Genomic DNA, 26,715 nt, shown 5'->3' with positions numbered 1-26,715 from the left:
CAAAGTTAAGATAATCTGAAATTATATTCTATCTGTAAGAGCTAAAGTCGAGTTTACCCATGAATTTCATACTAGTGCGATGTTTCACGAATCTAGTTGAAGCAGCGGGCTTAACAGCGTTTACGAACTTGCACGTGAAAACATCAATGCATGGGGCAGATTAGATTGAGGTAAAGTGCACACGAGACTGAAATTTTGACGTGGTTGGCTCTCCCATAGCGTTGATCAATTAAATGAAAGATATCAGGAGCAATAAATCATTCACTAGACTAAGGTAACCAGCCACCTGTGCTTTTACGCAAGGGTACCGAGCCAGGTCACTTTAGCGAGAAAAACAAAAGCACGTGCCTCTAATTTAAGCAGGCAGTGTACCGCGCATGTATTAACATGAATAGTCCCGTGTTGAGTACTCTGCTGTGTTGTGCCTTTCTCGGACGCCTCTACCATAGCATTGAAACTGGCCATTTTTTTGTTATTGTGATAACACAGCGAAATATTTGCCAAAATGTTTTTTTTTCCTTTGTACCTGTGATTTTTAGTCGACTTCAAACGCGGTTCTGTTAACTGTCCCTTTTTATTGGATGCTTGTCCATTCGCAAAACGCGAAGCCTGCAAATTTTGTAATTTTATTGCACATTCTAAGCATCTGTCATGACAACAATGGTACACATATTTTGTAGGTTTACTTTGTAGAGTTAAATCTTATGTTCGCCTGATAAATACATTCCATTCACTATTTAAAATGCATACACTCTTTTTTAGAGAGCAGTTTCACAAAACATTGATCAGAAGAATTTCACATGACCCACGCGCTCAGCGAAATAGCATTTTCTGTGGAGCACCTGAATACGTTGAACGCAATTTCAATTGAGCGAACGGGCGGATGCAACGGTAAACTGACGGCAGCCGATACCAACCAGATACCCCATTGTCCCCAGCTAGCTCTTCACAGTGGTCGAAAAAGCGATCTCGCTGTCAGGATGAAGAAAAAAAAAGCAGCAGCGTCAAGGGATCGCGAACTGGGAAATAACTGCTCGACACGTTGGGATGTCGGCAAAATGGTCGCCATTCTCGCGATGCGAACTCCCCCGGTATAGTAAAAACTGCGCTAGAACACTCACGGGTAGTTTTGGAAGTGAGCTCGTTGAAGAGTCAGGAGGCCTGCATCCCACGAAGCACCGGCGAAATCGGTCCCCCGGGTGCCATGATGTAGAATAAGCGTGAACGATGGATACAAACTATTCCGCGCTGCCTCCCTTCTACCGCTCTGTATTGGCTCATTGGCGCAGTTCACTATGGCGCGCTTGAATAAACCATCAAAGCGGCACCCTTTGCTTATTCCAGTCTCTTGTTTTAAAAGTCATGCGTACGCATCTGTATACAACTTTGGCAGTTCCTGTTTATAGACAAGTTGGAACATCGCACGATTAGAATTCTGCGTGAATATGCAAAAGAATTTCGACATTAGAAGAAATATTCAACATTCTTTGTTTTTAACGGTTATAAGAGCACTATGGGGGCTGACCCCTTATAGCTATCTCAAAAAGGATCTTACATATTTGATATTGCAATGCATGCTCCTTCCTTCCTATTTTCATGCTACCGCCACAATAAAGTGTAACTGTTGCCTTGCGCAATGCACCCTCGATTGACTGGGAACTATCTGTTTATTGTTATATTCTTTCAATGACAGACGTGCACAACGAGACCGTTAGAGCTCGAAAACTTACGAGACCGTCAGCGATAACGCTGGAATCTTCGATGGTATACATGCATAAAAGCCAGCGTGCTTAAGCCCTTGTCAGTTTTTCGATAGCCGACTCTGTGTTCGCCGCTATATCAGTGTATACCGTGTGTATTGCTGTAAACTCATTTTTCCTTTCCCGGCCACAGTTTCAGCCGCATAAATAGTTTCATCTTGGACATGCCACAGGCTTCCTTCATACAGGTGACGAGCATTGGACGATACATCTGAAACGGCTAATAACTCGATGATAGAAAAAATGACCCAGAAATCAGAAAAAATTGTTACGCGATCCAATTTCATGTTGAGCGTGATGATAACAGTTGCATGGTATTCAACATTATGATTGCGTGCCAACGGATACATTTACAGGAACGTGGGGCTATTCTTGGAAATATTACATGAATGCTATACTGATGCAGTCTTTAAGGAAAGGATAATTGTATAGAACTTGTTCAAGCATTGTGACATAGCTGAATATTTGCATCGATGGCTGTTACATTGCGGACACCAAAAATGTGACTGAATAATGGCTAGACCTTGTTGACTAACAGCTGCTGATTAGGCTGAACGAAGTTATTATTATTGGTTAAATGTAGTGCACAGGTGATTTGAGCGTACTCACTCAACAAATATTTTGTTAGATGGTAACCATAAATTTGTAAGTATAGCGCTTGATCCAACGTCCTAACGTTGTATTCCACATGATTTTTTTATTATTGTCTTAGCGGTACTATCATGAAAATGTTGGGCAACACTAGATAAAAAATCCTGGAATTATATGTAAACGAATTTCAAATGGCTGTTCGAAACAAACGTCAACTTGGCCATATTTCTCCCATGTATTTATTCTATGCTCCCATTCTTATCACCAGGACAGGCGAGATGTTTACCTGTCTCAACTTCACACGCAGCAAATCTATTAAGCCCATTTCCAAATATAAAGTGTCCCTTCTCCCAACTGTTTACATCGGGTTGAGTTGAAAGTGTCGTGTTATTGTTTGAATGAACGGATATCATAATTGGGAAACAAACAACAGCTACGAGTAAAAAACATGGGCTTGCATAACTGATCCTCAATGTCAACGTTACTGCAGCAAGATTGATTGTGCAAAAATGCTTGACCTGTTACATTTCATGTACAATTGTGCGTAAATATAAAACATCGTAACTTCAATGCCTATCTATTTATCTATCTATCTATCTATCTATCTATCTATCTATCTATCTATCTATCTATCTATCTATCTATCTATCTATCTGTCTATCTTTCTATCTATCTATCTATCTATCTATCTATCTATCTATCTATCTATCTATCTATCTATCTATTCACATCTGAGTCATCTTTTAGCGGCGCCTAAAACTCGGTACACACCGAAATAGTCATATGAGGGTATGTGTAGAGCGAACGCGACTGATACGTCATACCAAGATTAACATGACATACCCGTGGCAAATGTTACACACCGCTTTTAAACTGTCCCGGAGGGACTCGGCGGATTTCACGCTTGACGGTGTTCCAGTGCGCGATAACCTCGCTCCCAAGACCACTCACATATCAGGATCCCGTGCTCGATCTCCTCTAACCGACTCCCACAATTTCTATCTATTTCATTCATTATCTTCTTGTTGATTTCTTTGTGTGCTACTGTTGAGGTGTCCTCCCCTGAGAGAGACAGCTGCACGGTGCACGTTTTGCTCTATTCCTCTATTTCCTCTATTCATAATCACTCCTCCCTCTCCCCCCTCTCTGTCCCGTTGAAAAAATACTGAGAATTCGGGATGTCGCTGGAGTGACACCCTCTGTTCCAGAGAACCCTGGGCTGCAGCTTCACCCTGCTTGTAACAGGGCTCCTTTATCGCTTCAAAGTTAAATTTTTTACCTTTTTCCCACAGTAACGGGTGACGCATACGCACGTACCACTGTGTCTGTAACACGGCTGTGCGCCACACAGCGAAGATAAACATTGATAGCTTCATTAGAATTTCAGCGTGGATAAAATACGGTGTGGACATGGCGATTGTTGAGATTGGTGTTTTTAATTTAGCTCAATGACACACACACACACACACACACACACACACACACACACACACACACACACACACACACACACACACACTTTTCGTTTCGATAATAGTGACCTATGTGCTGCAACCTGACGACCAGCTGTATGTCAAGAAGTAAGGTACCCGTCAGACAGCCCTATAGTCATCCATAACCAGTGCGGAAACACCTGTATCACCTGTTGCCCAAGAGTTGGCTCAGAGTCAGGCAGTATCTGGTGCTGCTGACTGCTTCGTACAAAATCCATTCCCACAATTCGTGGGATGTGCCGGAATTTTTTCGCTACGCCCGTAAATGTGAGTTATTGATGTGAGGACATATCATTTCGATCATTTCATGTTTTTTTTAGTGCAATGAGTCGTCCTGCGTCTTAACTTGAAATTCTATTTCACTCTTTATGTTTTCTTAACAGCATGGTATGTAGGGCCATTTGGCGCATTGGTAGTTGAAAGACGTGGTGCAAAGGTAGAAACCAAGACAAACAAGAAGACGCAACCTGGCAACACGACAGAAATACTTCTAGCTTTTTTTTTTGCCAGGTTGCGTAGGGAAGAGAGAGGGGGGTTTTGCACACTTGTGAGCTTAGATGAAGACCTATCTCTTCAGTGCTTTAACGTATTCGGCCCCGGTAAGTTCTAATCCATCATAACAACTAGTGAATTATTCTCGCGTTTCACTGCGGGACACTTCAATGAATGCGGCGGAGTTTAGCAGATTATATATGGAAGAGCTTAATGGAGCCTGACTGACGCTTGAAATATTGTTCGATTCTCTGTCCTTTTAGGCTCCACGTTTCCGTCAGATGCTCTTCTTTTAAAATAATACAATTATGCTAGAAGTAAATAGTTTTTCACTCTATTAACGTCATTTATGACGGACGCATTACTCTCGGAAATATGGCACGTCTTATACTTGTCGGCGCTACCTTGTCAAATTTACAAACTTGCTCTGCTCTGCAACCAGCATATCTACATATTTAAAAGCATAGTTTAATGTACTATATAACAATAACAGACTAGTAATTTATTATACATCCCAAAGTGTTAACATTCATTTTGGGGATGATGACAGCATAACGAGCCTAGTGATATTGACCGATAACCTCTCCGTATCTCAGATGTTCTAAAGTTTATGCACACGGCAGCAACGCTCCTAACAAACGGCCATTAGAATAAATAAATACGAAGCTAGGCACAAGGCAGGCTTTATGTGTGGCCACTGAATTACGTGTGCTTTTTTTATTACTACAGGAGATAGTCTTTTTTGTGGCAAATTTTAATGCCGTCAGCGAGAGGTACTCTATATATGCTAATGTATCCACTGGTTTCAGGCTTAGGCAGCCAGCGTGATGTGCCCTTTATGAGTTACGAAGCCTGATGACGAAAGTTTCGCTCACCCGGGGGCACACGCAAAGGTCACACAAAGCCTATTGCATTAGCGAGATTTGGTTGGGAACCAAAGAAGAAAGCCGTCTGACCCGACTGCAGTGTCATATACATATTAATGACATATTGTCAGTGCGCGTGGAATTTCTGCAGGGATAGACTAGAAGCCATGAGGTTTTGAAAAATGCTGACTCAAAGAGAAAAGCTAGCTTTAGCTACGTCTTCGCGACCACTAAGGTCACTGGTTCATTGAATTGATACAAACCACAGGGAACCAGATTAACATTAGCAATTTTCAATAGTTCAGAACGCGCTCCTCTGATCTCGCAAGTTCACTAATTTGCTACGGGGCAATCGATTCAACGTTACTTCAGATATTCTATCCCGCTCTTGTCCCCGCTCTGCTCAACTATGGCGTGGTGCATGAGCACCAACTTGGGTTAACTCTTTTCAATTAATGGTGTTTAGAAGTGGAAAGTGCCTCTTTCATAATCATACGGTGATTTTTGGTGCGTTAAACCCCACATATAGAAAAAGTGGAGAATGTGCCGGAGTAGTAATGTCAAGTATAGTGGAAAAGCAACATGCTATCTTGCACATTTGCCTAAGACGACTGAAAAGAGAAATTCATATTTCTCTTCTCTATGTACGTATAACCACAGTGCGGAAGGAACGAGTCCATATGGGAGGGCACAACACGGCACCTCCGTTGTGCACTTTCAGCTGTCCTCGTTCATTTTGCGCTGCGTAAGTATGACCGTGTTAAATCATGAACTCGCCTAAGCTACTATTTTATCTTGAAAGCTGCCCACCGTAGAGATACGCAGATTGCAAGATAAAATCGTTGTCACAGGCACAGGACAGTTGAAGATGTCGCTTTTCCTGAAAGGCCCACGGCAACAAGCACAAGCAGCAACATGTTTAGATGACTTTATACTGCGAGACTTCAGGGTTTGGTCACATTCGGTGACGAATGAATCTCATTTAGGGGATACTTAGGCGGGATAATTGTTGGTCATTTAGGCCAGGCCAACTTCTCTTGTAGAACCACCACCACTAACAACAACACCCCCACAGTTTCATCTTCTCAGGTGGCTGTGTTGTTCCTCTCACCATCCTTCTCCACGAGACGTTTATGACCACAACGTGGTTTTAAACTGCTGCCATAATCAGAGGCCTTGAAAGCATTATGCACCTGGCGTGGCTTTGCAGCGCCACTCGCATCGGTCCTAATTTGTCCACAACGCTAAAACGCATGCGCGAAAATTGTACACAGCGGACAAGGGACCGACGATGACAAATCTGCTCGCTAACCTTGCTCATTTTTCCACACTACAATGCCATGTGATGACGTCATATCAGGACTTCAAGACGACGTCACAATTTCTGGCAACTTGTGGCGATTGCATCTTACACTTAGAAAAAAGGTTGTAGTAAATACTATTTTCGCTTTACTATTTGTCACATATGTTACGGCCCTGTTTGTAAGTGTTGTTAGTAAGTGTTGTTAGTAAGTGCTGTTTGTAAGTGTTGTCACAGCCGGTACCACCCTCGCCGTTACAAACGCAATGAGTAGCGGTTACTACCATTATTGCTGCTAAGGGGTAATATGTAAATATAGTAACGGTTATTGCTAGAGGCCGGATTTATAGGCACTAAAAAACGGGCTATATGTACAAAAAATAAGCGGGCAAAACACTGTTTTAGGCTCCAAAAATCGTAAATATGCGCACAATAAACATTAACAAACTTCAATTTTTTTAATAGATACGTGTGGTATCTGTGTCTACGACAAGAAAGCAAAGAAGAAGGCTTCAGTTTGTGGTTTAGCATAGACATGCATTTTTTCGGCAGGGTTCGCAGAATATGGTCTCTTCATTTCAAGTCCAGCATGGCCAGTTAAGTGCCCACCGTCGAGTAAACATGCTTCTGGGTCTCTTTCTTTTCGGCATGGCTAAGAAGGGCTACACAGGTGCATATAGCAAGAGCGCAAAGTGCCAGAAGAATCTTTTTGCGTCGTATTAACTTGGATCCAACCGCACAGGCTCTATTTTTCTTCTGCCTGTGGACACCTCGAAGGACCTTTACACAGGTTACACAGGTTTGCGAGTTTCCAGACGCGAAGACGAATGCATGCACTGGGAGGTCACGATCTCATCTTCCAATATTTGCAGTGCTAAGCGTGCCGTAAAGAGGTGATATGCCAGACTAAACACCGCTTTACATTTAATGGAAGTGCGCCCCAACGTGGTTGAAGTGATAGAATGATCCTGCGTACGTCAAAGCAGTACGTGACAGTGCGAGAACTGTTTGAGATGACGTGTGTAACTTGTGCAACCTGTTGCCTGAATAGAAGTATGAAGGTTGACAGAAATAACACAACACACAGACAAAATCTACGCGCGTTATTCTTTTTAACGTCGCATCAAGTGGGATGCGAGACTAAGGTGCGTCCATCTAGTTTGCGTTGGTGTTCTCGTCGTTCTCGCATCGTGGCGGTATCGGCATTCACAACGCTCGATCGGCGTGGTTTTGGTGCATCGTTCCTCAGAGGAGTTCCAGCGGTGCGACAATTGTGTATCGTGGTAAGGATACATGGTCCCCGCCAGCCTCTCCAAACATCCTCATCGTCACTGTTGATCGAGATTTATGGCAAAATCTAGATTAGTGCGAGTGGTTCTCCAGTAGTGACATCGCTCTTTTTTTTTTTGTTCAAAGAAAAAAATTATGTGAACTCATAAATCTGTGCTCTGGTAATGAATTCGCGTGTAACACGTTAAAATCAACACTGCATTGAGCTAGCTTTGTTTAGACGTGTCCCTTGCACTGAAACAAGCTTGAGGGTAGAAAATATGGTTCATGTAGTTCGGCAAAAGACGCTCCGTGAAACAGGCACTTCTAACCGATAATCTGAAATAATTGCAAGCTTTCTTTTTTCTGTCTTCTCTCTTGGTGACTCGAGCCACTACCGACACCATTAAACTCAACTCTCATCTTATCCTCCCTAAAGTGGACCGCTGACCGAAGCGAATTATTCTTCCGATGTCGTCCTTAGTGCTCTCAATGGGATTACGCTCTTCGCGGGATATTACCCCCGTGTATACTCCGTGTTCTCAATCTGCTACTGAGCGCGCGTAATCCGCAAGCCACATACCTCTTGTATCCACAGGGCCATGCGAAAGAACAAGGTCAAGAAGGCCACATAAATCTTGTATCCGCAGAAACGAACAAATAACGAGTGCTGGAAAATGTCCGCTAACGTTCTCGTACTTTGTTTTTCTATTCTTTTTTTTTCGTGCAAGGGGTGCTTCTGGCATTGTGGCTTCCTACGTCCCTCGTTATGACATATTTCCTTCCGACCGGTGCTGCGCTGAATTGGCTTAGTAGCGTTAACAATGAACTAATCCGCTCTGTTGCTAGGTAACCGCCCTTTAAGTCGATGCTGTCGTCATAGTCAGACGCGATATTATTTTTCCCGATTGCGGCATTCTTCCGCCACATCAATTTCATATTTTTTTTCTTCACAAGCGGTAATTGCGATACTCGGCTTGCGACGCACGAGAAAAAGCAAAGCTGCGGCGCCGGTTCTTCTGAACCGTATAGCAGTAATGAGCCGGTTAGCGATGCGCTCATTAGGAAGGCTTTTATGACGCAAGTAACGCGTGAGTTAGCTATACTGGATGGTTATTGGGTGAGTTGGTGCGTCATAACAGAGAAACCGCGAGAAACACACGGACTATTAAGTGACACTCATGCTATTCTTCTAGGCATTTCCGTTCCGTTCTTCTCTTCTTGCACTGGTGTGTCTCCTTAGTCGAGCGTGGCTTTCTCTACGTAGTGCGTTGCTAGGAGACAACGTTGCCGTGTACAGCTCGCGTTGGCCAGCTGATCTTTCCAACCAGATTTCCACTAGTGAAGCTCCTAATGACCTCATAATGTCCATCTCTCTTCAGTCCCGCCGGGCGGCATGGACAGTCGAAGCGCAAGGGCAAAACACGTGCGTTTAAAGTTGCTTACAGAACGTACGTAGCGCACGTACTGTTTAAGAAAATAAAAGGCCACAATGCCGAAAAAACGCCGATAACAAACCTCCTATTTATTAAAACACATATCAGGGCAAAATGTTAACAACAACAAAATGAAAGTTTGCTAATGAGAACCAAATAGAAGACAACAACGTATGATCCAATGCACATTGCTTTGCCCTACTTTGCGCGTTCACTTCGTAGACCTGCTTGATATTCCGGCTCGTTGTGTGAGAGGCTTGTGTGATCTCTCCTCTAGTAAAGCACCACGTACTATAAATCTCTAACCACTTTTTCTAAACCGAACCATATCGTAGTGTTCAGAATATTCGAAGTTACCAACACTTTTCGTTTTTTGAGCGCACGCGATATAACTGTTTGCCAAAAACACAACGAGAGGATGTTGCGTGTGAGTGGCTTTGTTATTGGTGGAAAAACACTGAAATTGGCGGCAAAACACTGCCCTCTCGTTTCTTCTCGGTCTCCTTCGCACTCTCTTTTGAAATTAGGCGCCACTTGCCTTGCTCTCGTACAGCCGGCACCCTTTCACAAATAGAGCGGTTGCTTACCAGGCAGCGCGCTGAGAGCATTCGCGCCAGCCGGCTAACTCATTCTGAAGTCACTCAAATGAGTGAAGCGTTGGCCCAAGATTTCGGCCCATGACAGCTCTGTGTAGTGCCACATAGTGCATTGATTAACTGCAGAGAGCATTCACAATGACTATTCGTGAAAGCACCAACTCACGTTGACTCAGTCGACGCAGTACAGCCATGCTGCCGACGGCCAATATTGGTGTTTGGTGAAGCATCTAATGCTTTCCCCTTAATTAGGCACCAGAAGGCGTACATCAATTAGAGTTGATGCATTCGAACAGCCGTGCTTGTTTTGTGAAGTGGTTTGACACACCAATGATATTTCGGAAGTGCGCCTTATGGATGTATCGGACGTACAAAATATTGGGTCATTGAAAAGATAATTTTTTACTCAGTCAATGACACTTAAGGCAACATATCTGCAAAACGAGCTTTGGGAACGTTGTCGCTTGGAATGATTGACCTCCACTTTCTCGGAGCAGTTTTAGTCACCCCCTGATATATATGACTGACCGTGAAAAATGGAGGTGTGGCCGGTCGCCGCACAGGTTTTTAAATTTCATTTCTTGCCAGAAGGAAGTTACAGAGAGGCAAATAGATGACTTGCTCTCATTTAAACGAGACGAAGCATTTGAAATTGCATAGAACAAGAAAAATATTTTTTTATCCTTTTTGCTTACTCATTACCCTTCAAAGAAGTTGTGCGTCGTTTCTCCATGGCAAATGTCGACCGAAAACAAGCCGTGAAATAGTCTACATGCCGCTATAACGAAAATTGTCATGCCGAAATAAACAAAAAACAAGACTTACACCATGTCCTATTAAAGAGAACCATGTGTGTATGCAAAGCAGCGGGCACTAACGCTTACACTGGCGGCGACGTTGACGCTTGCGCTCATTGCGGTGTTGCGCAGGAGGAAAACCTGGAGAAGTGTAAAGCACGTAGTGATGGACCAGTTTTTCCTAGTGGAACGTGCCAATCGCTGCTAACGGGCACTGAGAGGCAGACGACTCCAATTGGACGCAGAGACCCGCAGTCCGATCATAGCTAATGCGCCCATCTGCAAACTTTTATTGTTTAACAACCTGCAGGAGAAATCTCAAACTGACACCCAATTGAAGGTCAAGATCCGATGCCTATATATACGAGGTGGTCAGTGAATCGTTGCGCAGTGCGAGTGGTTGGTTTTTTTCAATTGAGACTTGAAAACATAGATGCGCTGATGTTTGTTTCCCCTATTATTCAAATGCAATAGTGTATATGTACATAGTATTAGTAAACTTATGTTAAGCAGAATCTCGCTGGCAAACGCTGTGTCGGCGTTGCGAAGTGAGGGAAGATGGATTGTAGGAGACGAGGTAGAGTGGAGGGACGTGCATGCGCAATGAAGGTATAAACGCCGCGGGGAGCAAGTGCATAGAGGGAAGAAAGGAGGAGCGAGCGTAGGTTAGCAGACGATTCCTGCGTCGGCATTGCGAGGCCGAAGGGGGAGCGTACGCGCATGCTCTGCAAGGGTGGTCGCACCATACACCGGATTGAACTCGACCCTAAGCTGCTTCGAATCTAAACTTGCCCAAAAGCAGCACGTACGCAATCCTATAAAAAGAAGGCTTATTTTGTTACGGCGCACTGATGAAGTTTTCAAGCAAAGACACTGAAAGAGACCTGTTTGGGTTTGCGTCCTTGTGATCTGATAACAATGTATTCGGATTTGGTCGCCGAGCAGGACAGGCCTACCGTAGAGGGATACCTGCCCACGCACTTGATTGCTGTTTGTAGGGTTTCTTCGATTTGGCCATCACTACCTCTTGTAACCCACAGGGTGAGGTCATTTGCGTAGGCTGTAAACTGTAAATACTGCTCACAATCGGCCACCCTCATACACATGGCATGGACGTGCTCACAGTACGCTGACGCTTCTCACACAGAAGATACATGGGAGTCCCTTCTGCATATCACTGACTCGGCACAGCAACGCCGGGTAATCTCACGCGCATTGGAGGTGTCCCAAGGGATCCCCGCTGACCTCATCTAAGCAGCGTAACCCACCTCTCGGCCGGTCCCCTCTTTTGTGAGTAATAAAGTTCTGATCATCATCATCATCAAGCAACGAGCTACCGTAATGGCGCAACGGGAGAATTCGTTTGAGTTCCCGAATCAGGCGTAACAGCTTTCGCCGAAGAAGAGCATCCAGTCTGACCTGAGCAAACGCGTCTGCGCGCTTTCGATAGAAAAGCATTAAGGAGTAGCAAGGAGCCAACCCGCTGCCTAAAGCAACAGGTGCGCGTGGACACGACGCGCTTGAATTATCGCTAAAGCCACAAGCCAGCGCTGCTGCACAGGCGGCGCTGCTTTCCCTCGCATAGCGCCAGGATCGAAGCCGCCATCTGTTGCGCTTTCGGCGGGAATTCGCGCCAGACGCCGGATCCGCACCGGTAGCAAGGAGAAAGGATGGCTGGGAGAAAAAAGAAAAGCGCGCGAAAGCACGAAGGAAAGAAGAGTGCCTCCACTGGCGCGCGTGCGCGTTAGGGTTCCTCCGGGGCGGCGCTTTATGACAAGGTCGGCGCTCACGGCGCAAGTATCTCTCAGTAACGCGCGCCGCTGGCCGAAGCCAGCGCTTGGCCGGGACCCGGAGTTCAGTCGTTCAGCGCCCGTGGCACCGTTCGAACGTGTTGTTTTGACGTGGTTCATCGACCCGTCGCTTGCGCTCTCTCCCGTCTGCTTCCCGGTTTCGTGACATTGAAAACTTGCGCTCTACTTATTTGGCCGACTTGTGCGTCTTTACAATCAGCTCTCTTGGTGGTACTGGTGTGCGCGTCGCTCTAACTGTTCGGTTGTGGTAGAAGGAAGATATCGCTTGTAACTGTCATCAGCGTTCAGATCTGCCTCTTTCCATTGTTCGTCTCCTGGAACTGCCCCGTGAGTTTTGTACGTACTGCATATACTGGCTAGTCTGCAACTGTGTTCAACGGGACGCGCAGCAGACAATATCCGGTAATTGACATTCAAGAAACTTTTCTTCGAGGTAGGCGAAAAAATTGGTGCGTGCAAACAATCCGTGATTTTTTTTTCTTCTAGACATTCCGTCGGGGCCTACGCTGTGCCACTCGTTTGTAGCGCCGATGCTTTTTGGAACTGTCCAAAAACTGAAAGCTGTGTTTTAACGATCGTCGCTCGGACAATCGTTCACCAGGTTGCTACAGAAACAGAGCTGTTAGATCGAGAGTGCGCATTGGCACTAGTGCTAAGAAGAAAAACATATGTTTTGAGATTTGTAACATTCAAGGAAAAAAAACAAGTTTACGCAATATTCCTCACGGCCCCTAGAAAATGTTTCTGGATGAAAACCTAATACTCGCGGATCATCAACGCTATCAGTTGCCCACTCATTTATTAGATTTTATGCGTGATTATCTATCCATTTAGGAGGTCCGTGAAGATAGAACTTGCTCTTTCGCAATCTTGTTTGGTTGTCGCTTTATCGAGTGGCAGTGTGATTTTTCCGAGGACCTCACTGGGGTCATCACACAAGCGCCCCAGCCATTTGGTCACCTGTAGCGTCGGCCATTGGAACGCTGAACTTAGACCGTCGCACAGAATATTTTGGCTGTGCCAGGACTGGACGGTGCTACTTGTTCTCTTGGACGGTACACAGTGCGTAGCAGATGCTTTGACTCTTGTTGGAAAACTGGTGCGAAAGCTCGGTGGAAAGAAATCGCTCCATCAAGCCCTGTTATACTGGTAAGTGTCTCCTGACTATTCGAATGCAGCTCAGTCGTGCCTGGTAAATATAGAAAGGAAAACTAGCTTTTGATTCCCCTAGCAAATAGAAAAGTTTTACGTTATCTGAAAGATTTACTTTGTGCGACTTTCTTTCTGTGTCCCAAAAACGTGGCATGGCTGAAATAAATGTCCCATAAGCGTTATGCGCTGGAAGCAAGCTTGCATCGCAATTCAAAAAATTTATTTTGCTTTGCAGTTGCGTGAACAATCTCTTTGTGCCCTGCCGCGGTGGTCTAGAGACTTAGGTACTCGGCTGCTGACCCGCAGGTCGTGGGACCAAATGCCGGCAGAAGCGGCCGCATTTTCGATGGAGCAAAATGCTGTGGGCCTGTGTGCCCAGAATCAAGTGCACGGTAAAGAACTCCAGGTGGTCTAAATATCCAAAGCTCTCCACTACGCTGTCTTTCATACGTTATCGTCGTTTGAAATTAGAGCGGACTACGTAGGCGCGGACAGGATAGACAGGGACAAGGGCTTATGGTGGTTTCGGGACGTTAAACCCCACATATCAGTCGATCAACCTCTTTGTGCTGATAATCGCACTCGATGTTATCACAGGGAGTGCTTCGCGATTTCCGGCAGTAATTTTTCTATTACCTAGGTATATTAGAAAGGATCACTAAAACGCACACCGTGGAACAAACGGGCCAATGACGGCAACTGCCCACAGATGTGTGCACGCTGCTGACGCCAGAATTCAAAGCAAACAAAAACAGGCAATTTTTTTTGATTGATTGATTGATATGTGGGGTTTAACGTTCCAAAACCACCATATGATTATGAGAGACGCCGTAGTGGAGGGCTCCGGAAATTTTGACCACCTGGGGTTCTTTAACGTGCACCCAAATCTGAGTACACGGGCCTACACCATTTCCGCCTTCATCGGAAATGCAGCCGCCACAGCCGGAGGCATTTTTTTTATTGAAAACAAGGCTTCCTTGCGGGGCCTGGAAGGTCTTTGACTTTGAAAAATGTTGTCCTTGTGGCCGGTTTCAATTGTTATTGTGAATCAGCCATGTTGGGTTTATGGTTACGGAGCTCGGCTGCTGACACGGAAGGCGCGGTTGTCGCATTTCGGCGGAGGAGAAATGCAGTGGCCCTTGTACTGTGAAATGTGTGTTCACTTCAAAGAGCACCAGGTGATTGAAATCTCCGCAGCCCTCCTCTATGGCACGCCTCCACCTCAAATGGTGCTTTTGGCGTGTAAAGCCGCATAAAATTGACAGCATATACACGTGGTGATTGATGGAGAGGGGGCGAAGCTGGGTGCGCACGCTGCTGCTGCTTCGGCATCCTGTTGTCGTACTGCAGGGTCCTCGCAGCGTGCTTTTGCCTCGCGCACCCACAAATTTGGACTCCTTCTTCGAGCGCGAGCCACCACCAACCTGCGCGCACGCCGCTCAGCAGCCTTGTTCATCTTCCATCGCCGAGCCTCTTAATGTGAGCGCGCGCCAAAACGGCGCTTTCGTTGTACTATAGAGCGCCTCCTGGCGTGCGGCGCCGCCGAAGAACACGTGATCGTAGTCGCGCAATTGTCTCTCTCTCCTTGCGTACGTATGACGTCAATCCTTCTTTTTTTTTTACAAGTAGCACCCTCTAGTGTCGTACAATTTGCATTTATCGCCGTATAGTACAAGTACCGTCCTCTATGACCGGTTGAACAGTTAACGAGGGGCGGTTACTCACAACGTGGACGCACAAGCCTAGCCATAAAGAGCTTCGCCTCTAAAATGTTCCTGTGGTGTTTCTCGACCAGGCAAGCTTCCGTCCAATACATGACAACAGAACGCTAACTGTAGTACCTCATAAAAGATCACCACTTATGCACCAAGTGAAAGATGTTAGAGGAGCTTTCTTAGAGGTGCACGGGTCGTTTCTTGGCGAAACTATTTCTGTAGGAAACATTGTTTACGAGCCGGCACATGATGTGTACGGTGATGGCAGCGTTGTCGGGTCCGTTCCGAAGCCTACCCTGCACAATTTTGGCTATGTCAATCGGCACGTTAATGACCTTCTCCTTTATGCCATACTGGCAGCTACTGTTAGTTAAATGCTTAACGATCATAATTGGCATACCCGGAGCTCCCAGGTGTCTTTCAATGGAGTTGAGAGCAGGCAGATGAGGTGGCTTTGGAGGGTACAAGTACCCGCGTGCAAGACTCATCGCAGGAGCAGTTCACGTGCTGCCCTGCCTAAGAAGTGACGAGAACGAAGTGGTCGTAGTCGTGAGGAGACGAGCGCGCGGGATATCGAAAAGAGACGCCTCGTAGAGTGTTTCGATGCACGCGCTCCCTACCAGAGTGCGGTCATTCTTTGGAAGGGTAGACGCCACCTTGTTGCGCGTGTCCGCCATGTTTCCGCCCACGTCGCACTTGTGTAAACATGTACGTGGTGGCTGCCGCTTTGTCACCCTTCTGATTTGTCGTAATTCCCGCAAGATGACAGCATGCTGCGTAACACATATTGTACAAACCATTCTAGAAATAGGCCGCTGGTGTTCTTTTTTCCCTAGCCATATTAAAATTAAACAATTATTGACAGTGAGAATAAGGAGTGACAAGTCGCAACTGAAAATTAATTGCCTTTGGTGTACACAGCTTGAACATTGTAAGCTATGTTGCTGTTTTCTATCACCTTTCTTTTGCTACGTGGGGTACTTAACGGACGATTTTAGAAACTGCGTGTGTGTTACTAGCAACACAGTCACAGATTACACGGTTACAAGGTATGTGCGGGGCTTCGACTTAGTGTTTGTGCGCATACTTGTTGCACCTTAACACGATCGAACGTTGAGCGAACTGATACGCCCAAACGGTGTCCTTGCATTTGAACCATTCTCGAAAGTTTGGTGTTGTTTGTCAGGTGTGCTTGGCAATAGTACTTTAGTTGCCACGGACATCTCCTCTTGTTTTGTCTTATGCATGAAGGTGTGATTATAAAATTATCGCGCCTATAATTAACTGCAAAAATTCACTTCGAGTTGCACTTTCTTGCGGAGCAAGATCTATAAATATGAAATTTGGTGGTCATGCTCACATTGTTTACGGTAGTACGTTTTGACTGCGTGTATCGACCAGTGATAATACGCGTGCTGCTTAACTGCTTGATGCCTTGATGATATAGATACACTGACTAAATATTATGCACTATCGTACACCGATTTTTTTCGCATTTCATGCGTAGAGATACACGCGATTGCGTTCAGACATGTGTAGTATTTAGGATTTATTTGTAGTTAAAGTAGGCACTTTTTTCATTGCATGATTTTTTTTTTCATTGGATCACACGGCACCAACGAGGAGAGGCGGCGGAACAGCCAACACACTTAAAGTACAGAAGTTTTTCATAGTGTTTAGAGAAACCACGTGGGGTTCCGAGATTACCAGAAAATGACCTACTGCGGCAATAAGATCAAATGATCGCCTGCCTACGGCTGTACAAAGCCTAATTTGCATATGCACAGTTATATCTAAGCTGTATAAGAAAGTGTTTGAATGTCATTGGTGCATATGCATCCATTAGCAAATAGCGGAGTCTTTGCAGGTATAAAATCAGAACATGTCGAAGCGAACCGGCATTTTCCGCCGACCTCCTCTGAAATAGTGCAACCAGTCTCCTCCAATTTGTTATTTTAAATGGGAAGCATTTCATAGCGAACTTCGGCGACATTGAGCGCATCTATCTATCTATCTATCTATCTATCTATCTATCTATCTATCTATCTATCTATCTATCTATCTATCTATCTATCTGTCTATGTATCTATCTATCTATCCATCTATCTAGCCGCCTACTACTTTTAGCTCTCCTGGCCGTTTCGATGATGGTATGAATACCAAACTTGGTATGGCATAACATGACTGTATGGAAAACATATTTGACTAGTGATAACATGAAAATCAATACAGGTACCCGGGTACCTTAGCCAATAGACCACTGTTGTTTGCTTTGTTGTTGAAATAGCACAGCATCGCAAGACTATAATGCCGCATACCTCGCCCTTGCTCGTACAGGTGAATTACAGTAGGGGTACCGACTAGAATTGGTCTCTGAAATATAATATGTACCGTAGTACTGACGCTCCAATTAATCTGGACACATGCGTTTTTCTCTAATTCATTGCCTCTTATTTTTGTGGGGTTAAAACTAACAAAAGTAGACCTTTCGTCTCTCTTTTCGTGCATGTGTTTCTAACTTACTTCGTAACCCTTAAAGAAACTACTCAATCCTGATTTTCCACAATATTGTTTTGAATGATGCTAAGAGATGGTGAATCGCAAAAGAGAGGACAAAAAAAAAGCACAGCTGACATCGCTGCTGGCAATGGTGAAGATCTGATGAAAAATATCGAGCCGACGGGGCAATATGCGTGCGTGCATATAACCCTCGGAAAACAGGAACAAATATCCCAGGACTGGCATTGTAAACTCTTCAACTGGCATATCGACTGAACAAACTCATTTTGCCATAGCTAATATCAACGCGATCGTCTTATTTGAAGAGATATGGCAGGCTTCGACGCAAAGGTCAAATATTTGGACGCGGTCAGCAGCATTGAGGTTTTCTCTCTTTGCTCTCACGTGTCAACTGATTCGTTTACTGCCCACGAATTCCATCACGTCTTTGACGCTCCAGGTGACATTTGTTGCAACGAATGCGTCAGGGCTTTTGGTTTATTTAAGAGGCATCGACAATCAACTGCCCTGTTAAAGGTCACGGTAAAGTAACAGATTAAGCCACGGGGAATGCAAATGCATCGAAGGCAGATGTTAGTTCTTGCTTGATCCGAATGGCATCCCTGAACTTGGATAAGGGCTAAGGATCACAAAAGTTGATACAAGATACGGCCTTATAAAGAGGTTGGTCAGTCAGTAGGCCTGTATCTTTACTCAGACTGCGAACGATATTACAAGACACTAGAATATTAGACCACGAAGCAAAAGCGCTGACGAAAGGCATATTCACGCAAGCTACACATACTCAGAAAATGAATCTACATGCCCACTCCAGTGCACCCAGCCATCTGTCAGCCACGGTAAAAAACACATCGTATCCACTAAGTGAATGGTGATGAGCGTGGCGATGCATCCGCCCATCCGTGCGTCCGACCGTCCGTCCGTCTATTCATTCTTGCTTCCGTCCGTTCATTCGTGCGTTCGTCCGTGCATTCGCCCATGCGTCCGTCCATGCGGCCATCCATCCGTCTCTGTGTTCATTCGTCCGTCTGTCCGTTTATGCATTCGTCCGTCTGTTTGTCTGTCTGTCCATCTTTACATCAAGTGAACGCTCGAAGTAACGCCATCTCGCATCTTTTGATCATAGATTCATCATATACAAGTACCGCCATCCAGCGGACATTTAAAGAACTAAACGAGAGATAACTACCTATACTACTACTACTACTACTACTACTACTACTACTACTACTACTACTACTACTACTACTACTACATACATACATCAGGGAGGCACGACCCACGGCTTAAAGGGCTTCGCCCCTAAAAACATAACAAAAGTTTGGCGAAAGCTGGATTTGCCAAGTAGGGCCGTATACGTGAATCCTATTCATCGAGTAGTTTCTTCACCTTTCGCAGAAGTCTACGTTCCATAAAGGCTCGTGCGTGCGCAGATTCTTCCTAGTAACCGGTAATACGGCAACGTCAAGAAAGAAGTACATACGTACTAGCTAAAAGAAGATATTATTGATAGGCGCAAACGTTCCCGTTTCTGTTTGTAATGACGACGCTGTAGAGGAGTGAACATGAAGTGTCAGAGGGAGAAGAAGATGGAAAGGAAAGGCAGGAAGGTAAAGCTGGTAGAAGTAATTAGTTTGTTAGCATGCGCCGGGCTGGCGAAATACGGGTGGGAAGGACAATGGAAAGACAGATCAAAAACTAAAAAAAAATGCACACAAGCACAAACATGCAGGACGTTTAATCGAAGCAGTTCTTTAGTAGACGGCTTCAATGGAAAATGCGCCATAGCGCTTGCACAGCCTTTTCCTTAGTCAAGTCCAGTCGAAGGCGCAAGATATTTTCTTCAAAAAAAATTCAACCATTCAATTTACCAAGTGCGTTGCCAAGTGTCTATATCTGTGTAAACAGTAATGTAAGTAGTCTGGCAGAATATGTTCACTCGTTCTATTCCTGCCTGAATAGTCACACACGGCGGTTTGCCCGATCCTTTGCGGAAGGCGTACATGTAGGTGAATTCGACGCCCAGCCGAGGCATACACTCAAAGGTATCGTCATATCGTCGAATTCCTGGAGAAAATGGAAGCCTGAGACTTGGGCACAGAAAATGTAGTCACGTGTGACTGTTGTACTCATCGTTCCACTGCGAAGTACCGCTGCTTATTGCGTTTCGTTTTGCAGCCTCGTTGCAAAGTAAACTTTTCAAAGGTTGCATACCAAATATTGGTGGTCACTATGTCCTCGTTGATGGCATATCAGCATGGCATCCATTATATGCTGTGTAAAGGTATATATTTACAACTTCAGCTACCACAGCGGTTGAATCATGAGTATGCGCGTCATTCGTTTGGATGGATGCGTTCAACTAGCAGTAGCATAGGTTCACCCACGTCAAACGCACCTATAGCTGCAAGAACATCAATAGACAATACACTAGCTCTCCTATATAAATTAAAAATAAACAGCCAGCTATTTCTATGAAAGCACGTTGTACTTTCATGGAACGTGCTTTTGATACCAATTTCTCTTAAAGAAAGAACAGCCATGTCTTTTTTTTTCTACATGAGGCTGTCGTCAATTCTGTCTTAAAAGCTGAAAGTTACGTTTGCAGATGTATTATACTGCATTACATTACCCACATAAAGGCACACAATTAGAAAAAGAAATGTCTCTAGAGAAAATAGATGTTCTCTCGTATTTTTGTATCCAGATACCACTTTGCTACGTTTGGTGATACTTCACTTTAGTGTCGAAGATATAATGCGTGTGCATGGCGAAAGTGAGAAAGCTTACGGTAGCCGTCAAGCCTGGCCCGACTGCGAATGCCCAGCGCAGCTCGATGTTTTCCGGTGATGCAACGCGTAGCATGTCACGCTTGCACCGAGGACAGCTTTAATTAGGTGCATACGTGGTGACATTATGATAGGAACGTAAAACTGTCGAGTCGGAATTCCCCGAGTTTTTTTTTTCAGTCTAACTTCAACCGATGAGCCCAGTTTAACGCAATTTAGGTTGAGACTTGAAAAACCTGTGTGATGTTCTTTAGCAGCATTTTATGCAAGCCGCGTGTAGCTCTGTTAAGCACGCGAGTGAAGGTTCGATTTCCGGCATGGAGCAAGAAACTATTGGGAAGATGCATTGCGCTATCCAAAAGAAAGAAAGAACGAAAGAGAAAAGAAAGGAAGAAGGGAAGCAAAAAGACAGAGAAAGAAGGAGAAAAGAAAAAGATAGAAAGAAGGAAAGAAAGAAACGATGAGAAAATGAAAGAGAGAAAGAAAGAAGGAAAATGGCAAAGAACAAAAAGAAGCAAGCAAACAGTGAAAGAAAGAACGAGAAAGATAGAGAGAGAGAGAAGGAAGGAAGGCGGGAAAGAAGCAAGAAAGAGAGAATAAAGAAAGTGGTACGTCTGGCACGTATACGGCAAGCATCGCATTCCACTATGCTCTTGATCCACAGTAAGAAAAAAATGTGTTAATTGACTCTTTTATTTTTGTACGAGGGTCACATGTGCGCGCTCTTTTTAGAGTGTCACGTTGAACCTCTTTACGTCGCGCTGACTCTCCTAAATATAGTCTATGTCACGTGGTTATCCTAAAGCAAGTTTAGGCGCATTCACTCTAAGGAGAGTCAACCTGCCTCTCTCACAACAGGGCTACTCATAGCGCTCTCCCATTTATGAAAAAGAGAGAGAGAGAGAGAGTTGCAGTTCTTGAAATGTATCGCAAGACTTATTCACATTTATACCAGTACGTTTATGCTCAACTTAGAAAGTATTGTGCCTCTGTGTATGGATGTGCGAAATGACGTTTTCATTTATGTATTTCAATTTATTTCAACATACTGCAGGCCATCTTGGCCCCAGCAAGAAGCACAGTACGCATAATAGAAACAAGCATGGCTTAATACATGCAAGCATGGCTTAATACATGCAATGGTACAATTTTGAACCCGGTTGCGTGAAATTTGGTGCATATAACAATGTGTGCATAAAAGGTATAATGCTCATACAAAAAAATCCACATCAGCACTTAGGAAACAGATAATTTAACAAAAAGGTAAGCTATTTCAGAGCTTGAACGAAGTGTGGTGATGTATTGACTGAGTCTAGAAGTCTGTTCCAGTACTCTATACTCGTAGTTTTGGGAAAGAAGCAATTTTTACGTGATTTATTTTTAGTGGAAATCGGTTCTAGTGCATCAGGTATAGTGTGTCTTGTTCGTCTAGTAACAGGACAAAGGTATTGAACGTAATCTAAATTCAAGCCACAAGCCAATATGGTATGTAGGAACTTTATGCGATGAAAATTTTTTCTGAACTGTAAAAAAATACAGCATATCCACGAAGTGAATAATGACGAGAGGGGCGAGTGGACGTATGGCCGGACGCACGGACGGACGGACGAACGGACGGACGGACGTACGGACAGACGGACGGAAGAACTGACGGACGCATCGCCCCGCTCCTCATCATTCCCTCCATGAATATGCTGTGACACCGTATTTATTCACATGCAATGCAACGCAACTGACTACTACGATGACCACGACGACAAGGGACATACGACTCACGGCGTAAGGCGCTTCGCCCCTAAAAAATAGTTTGTTTTTGGTCACCAGAAAACTAGTGAATCTGTTCGCTTATATTTATTACAAAAATTAGCCCAACAGCCTTGCGTCAAATCATTTGGAGCTGATTAGTGTCTTTTAACGTTTGCAAGTCTAAAATTTGTGACGCATATTCCAATTTTGATCGCACGAGAGTGTTCACAGCAAATAAGCGCACCTGAGGAGAAGCATGATGGAGCCTTCTACGCAAGAAGCACAACTTTTTATTTGCCTTCGAGAATGTCTCTGCAATATGTTTAGTACACAGTAATTTATCCCTAAAAATGGCTCCAAGGAAGTGGTAACTGTTGGCTGTTTAAATAGAAATGCTGCTCGAGTGAGACTCAAATATTATTGGGGCAATTTCTTTTTCCAGCTATTCTTAATTAAACTGTTTTCTGAACTGTATATCCCAACGGTGGCACCAAGAACTTAAGTTTTCAATCTTTTGTCGGAGCCAATCTTGGTTGCTACTAGAAGTAATTTCCTTAAAAATAATTCAGGCATCAGCAAACGGGTTCACTGACACTGTTGGTGCAAATTAAAAACAACAAAGACTCCATTACACTATCCTGCGGTATTGTATGTACTGGTAATGTGTTAGCGTATGGGTATTGGTATATGGTGATAGTGTATTGGTAGAATATACCGTTTTCCTTCATACAAATTGCGAAAGAAGATGGATGCATAGCCCCCATTACATGCCGCTGAAACAACGTACTGCAACCGATAGCTGCACTTTTGCGTTCGCCTTCGCTCGTTGTCAAATAACAGAAAGAAAGACCATATAAGCTCCATATTATCTGAACAAACAATCAGAACTCCGAAGCCATCATTCATCCGCATCTGCCCTCGAGCACCTGCGTATGAAATGACGTCAAATGAAGTCCTACAAAAACATGAACGCTGGTCAGTAGCAGCCAAAACAACATCCACGAAAGAGCGTTTAGTCATTTAGAGACGCCTAAAAATGAGAAATTCGCACAATGGATTGAAAAATAAATTGACCTTAGAGAGCAATTTTTGAATTCTTTATGCCAACAATAGAAGGATCTGCCAAGCTGTGGTTTATTATACTTGATGTGGTCTGCATTTTGGATATTATTTTGTATCTTCAGCTGCGAATACAGTTTTTGGTTTTCACGACGTTCATTGAAGTGTAAGAGTGGTTACAGTACTTGACGACTGACGCAAGAGTGGCGGGTTCGACTTTGGTGCTAGCGATTGCATTTTAATAGAGGTGTAATGCTGGAGGCCGGTGTACTCTGTGATGGCAGGGCGCATTAAATCGAGACTTCCGAGATGATCGAGACTTTCGGAACCTTCCACTGCAGCGTACCCATTAATCATACCGTGTTTTCGTCCCGTTGAATGGAATACTAAGCAAATTTGCATTATTTTTAGCAAGATAGGTTCCCAATGGGTGTGAACCACGAGCTCCTGTGCAAATCGCTTCAGGTCCGCGCATGTGCGCACAGGCTAAATGTAAATCAGTTTTACCAGCATTTTTATGGCAGAATTTGAGCTCTTTGATCCCACTGCAGAAGACCGACGCTCCAGCCTCTAAGATGCGGGCATATCGTTTATTAGGCACTCTTAACGAACCACGAAATTATCTTCTTGATTGCGCTAAGTGTGGTGTATTATCGGCCGCAGGCTTCTGGTTGCAGCTGCGTTGGAGAAGCCTGTCGCAGTCTGAGCGATGAGCTGCGTGAACACCATTACAATGTCAAGAACGTGTCAGATGCTTTCCTCTTAATTCACTGTAAGAAGTCTGGCTCCTATCCTGTGAGCAACTTTGCAAAATTTAAGGAAATAATACGAATAAGCAAGCAATTGTTTATATAGCAGCAGGAACGAGAGGTGCAATATATGCCGTCTATCGCGTGGACAAAAAAAGAATCCTGCGCAGGAGATGTGCTAACGTTTTGCGATATTGGTGAAGCTAAAACTACAAGATAAGCGACTGAAGGTAGTTAAATATTGGTGTGTGTGTTCCTTCGCTTTGTCTTTGTCTTTAGTGCAATTTTACCGCTCCAACAAATGGACCACTAACGGGCTCAGACAGCCACTTCCATGCTCATTAAAACGCCTTTGGAATTCGTGCAAGCCTAGCCCTCGCCTTGAGCTGCTTAATGATGACTGACAGTGATGACTGACTGCAATGATAACTGGCAGGTAATCGTCTAACGTTTTACGTTTTCATATTCGTTGGACCAACAATTGTAGGTGGAAACTCGAGGGAAACTTTTGACGTCACCATCATGTTACATATCAAGTCCACGCGAGCACGGAAATGTTACCTCTGAGGCAGGGATGCGAACCCATGACCACTGGGACAGAAGCTGAGTACATATCCACTGGGCAACCATAGTTGTTATGATGTCACGGAACCTAAATGAAAAAGAGATATCTGGGATCATTTTCTAAATGACTGTAATTAGCAACGTACTCTCAAAATCAACTATTGTCAAAATCCAAGTTTCATAAAGCACAAAGAGGCAAACGAGGAATAATGTTTAAATTCAAGTTTATTCAACAACGATGTCAGTTTACAGAAAAGTGCGTACAGGATTGGTAATACACACAAGGAGCCCCAAAGTTAGAAACTGCCAGAAGAGCTCCGATACATGATGTAATAATAGAAATATATTATGGCTACTGAGGCCACGTATTTTTTCCATCAATTTTAGCATTGTTGACACTTGGAAAAAGACTCTATTTTAGCTGGGAAAAAGAGTCACAAGAAACAAAAATACCAAGTATAACTCGTATAATGAAATAAAAATGACCTCCAATAATTATGAATTCCGATTTATCTAACCAATAACCTTGTGTTTCCAGTATTTCGACACATATGACAAGTTGTTGAACGCAGTAAGTGTTTGACATCTACACATGACGTTTATTAACTAACCGTTTACGCTAATATTCATAGAAATGTAGCCAAGGACAATTATCTGTTCTAACTCGTCGCGATGCATAGCACCTACGTCGTATTCCTTGTTCGTCGTGCTTCCCCGGCACATGACTCACCCATCCCTTCGTAATAAATGTCATACCTGCGGAAGGGGTAAAAGAGTGCGCAATAAATTGTTACATCAACACAGTGGTGGTTTGTTTATTACGCAATATGGTTAGTTTCGCAATGATTATTCATCCATATTTATTTAGGTTATCAACTTATTTTACTTGTATGCGCTGGCTTTCCAGACTTTCTCAACCTGCGTGCACAACTAATCTCACAGTTGGCAGCGCCAGCTGTTCCGTCTATGGCTCGCACGTAAGGTGAAAGTGCCTGCATCGAATCACTGCACCGGTGGGGTGGAGGTGCTGGGTACATCCGCATTATCATCATCTTCAGACTGACCATAACCACTGCAGGAAAAAAGCCTCTCCCATGTGGCGCCAATCAACCATGTCCTGTGCTTGCTGCTTCGACGTTATACCGGCAAACATCTCAATCTCTTCTGCTCACCTAACTTCTGAATCTCCCTTGCGCATTTCAATATTCTTGGAATTCACTAACGTACCCTTAATTACCAGTGGTCATCATGCCTAGGCGCTACGTGTGCCATCTCTGTACATTACTTCTTCATGATTTGAACTATGCTATGAAATATTAAACAAACGTTAGTTGCCCTACCAACTTTGCTGACATTTACCTGACCTTTCTGTTTGCACAATGTGAACGTTGAAGGATCTCAGGTGTTTGAAGTTCCGGGTGCTTTCAACTAGGCGTCTCACGTTATCACATCTTGCTTTACGACATAATATCCAAACATATTAATGTGGATTAGATACTACCCAGAACCACAGCGGACAAACGATAGTCTCGAACTTTGATAGACATACGGCTTCTATAAATTGTTAGTTGAAAGCTGTCATCAAAGCGATAACGCGTACTGGTCTCCATTGCTCCCATGATATTGTCACGGCGGCGTTTGTCGGATAAATGAAAGCGACAGATTCTGAGAGAGTTAAAATACGGAATGTAGAGGTATGGTTATCTCTATTATGTCGAGTTTCAAACCCTACAATTGAGAAAGAGGCTGAGTCAGTAAACTAGAACTCCAGTGAAAAAGAATACGCGATGGTGCGCAGTGCACAACGTAAAATGTCCAGTTCAGCCTAACTACCGGTAATCACTGAAATCTGTAGCAGTCAGAGTCTTCACAGGGGTTTCTATAACTTCCTACACCCATGAACCAAAAAAAAAGAGATTTCCAAGGTGGGAGTTTCGGCTGCCACCAATAAAAAGGGTGATTTTCGACAAAGTGTACACAGTTCAATCGATGTCACAATCGCTGCACTAT

General features: G+C 44.2%; 1 protein-coding gene across 1 annotated transcript in view; it reads left to right on the top strand.

Annotated features, from left to right (window-relative positions):
- The first annotated feature begins 13,108 nt into the window (after window positions 1–13,108).
- Window positions 13,109–26,715, top strand: part of LOC119165364 (synaptotagmin-10-like) — a 108,544-nt gene continuing 94,937 nt past the window's right edge. The window contains exon 1 of the mRNA XM_037417542.2: window positions 13,109–13,560. The gene's annotated coding sequence lies outside the window, so the exon portion shown is untranslated. The remainder of the gene's footprint in view (window positions 13,561–26,715) is intronic.

This window comes from Rhipicephalus microplus, chromosome 8 (genome assembly GCF_043290135.1).
Source record: "Rhipicephalus microplus isolate Deutch F79 chromosome 8, USDA_Rmic, whole genome shotgun sequence".
Taxonomy (NCBI): domain Eukaryota; kingdom Metazoa; phylum Arthropoda; class Arachnida; order Ixodida; family Ixodidae; genus Rhipicephalus; species Rhipicephalus microplus.
Note: the sequence above shows the minus strand (reverse complement) of the source record. Positions and strands in the feature narration are given on the sequence as shown.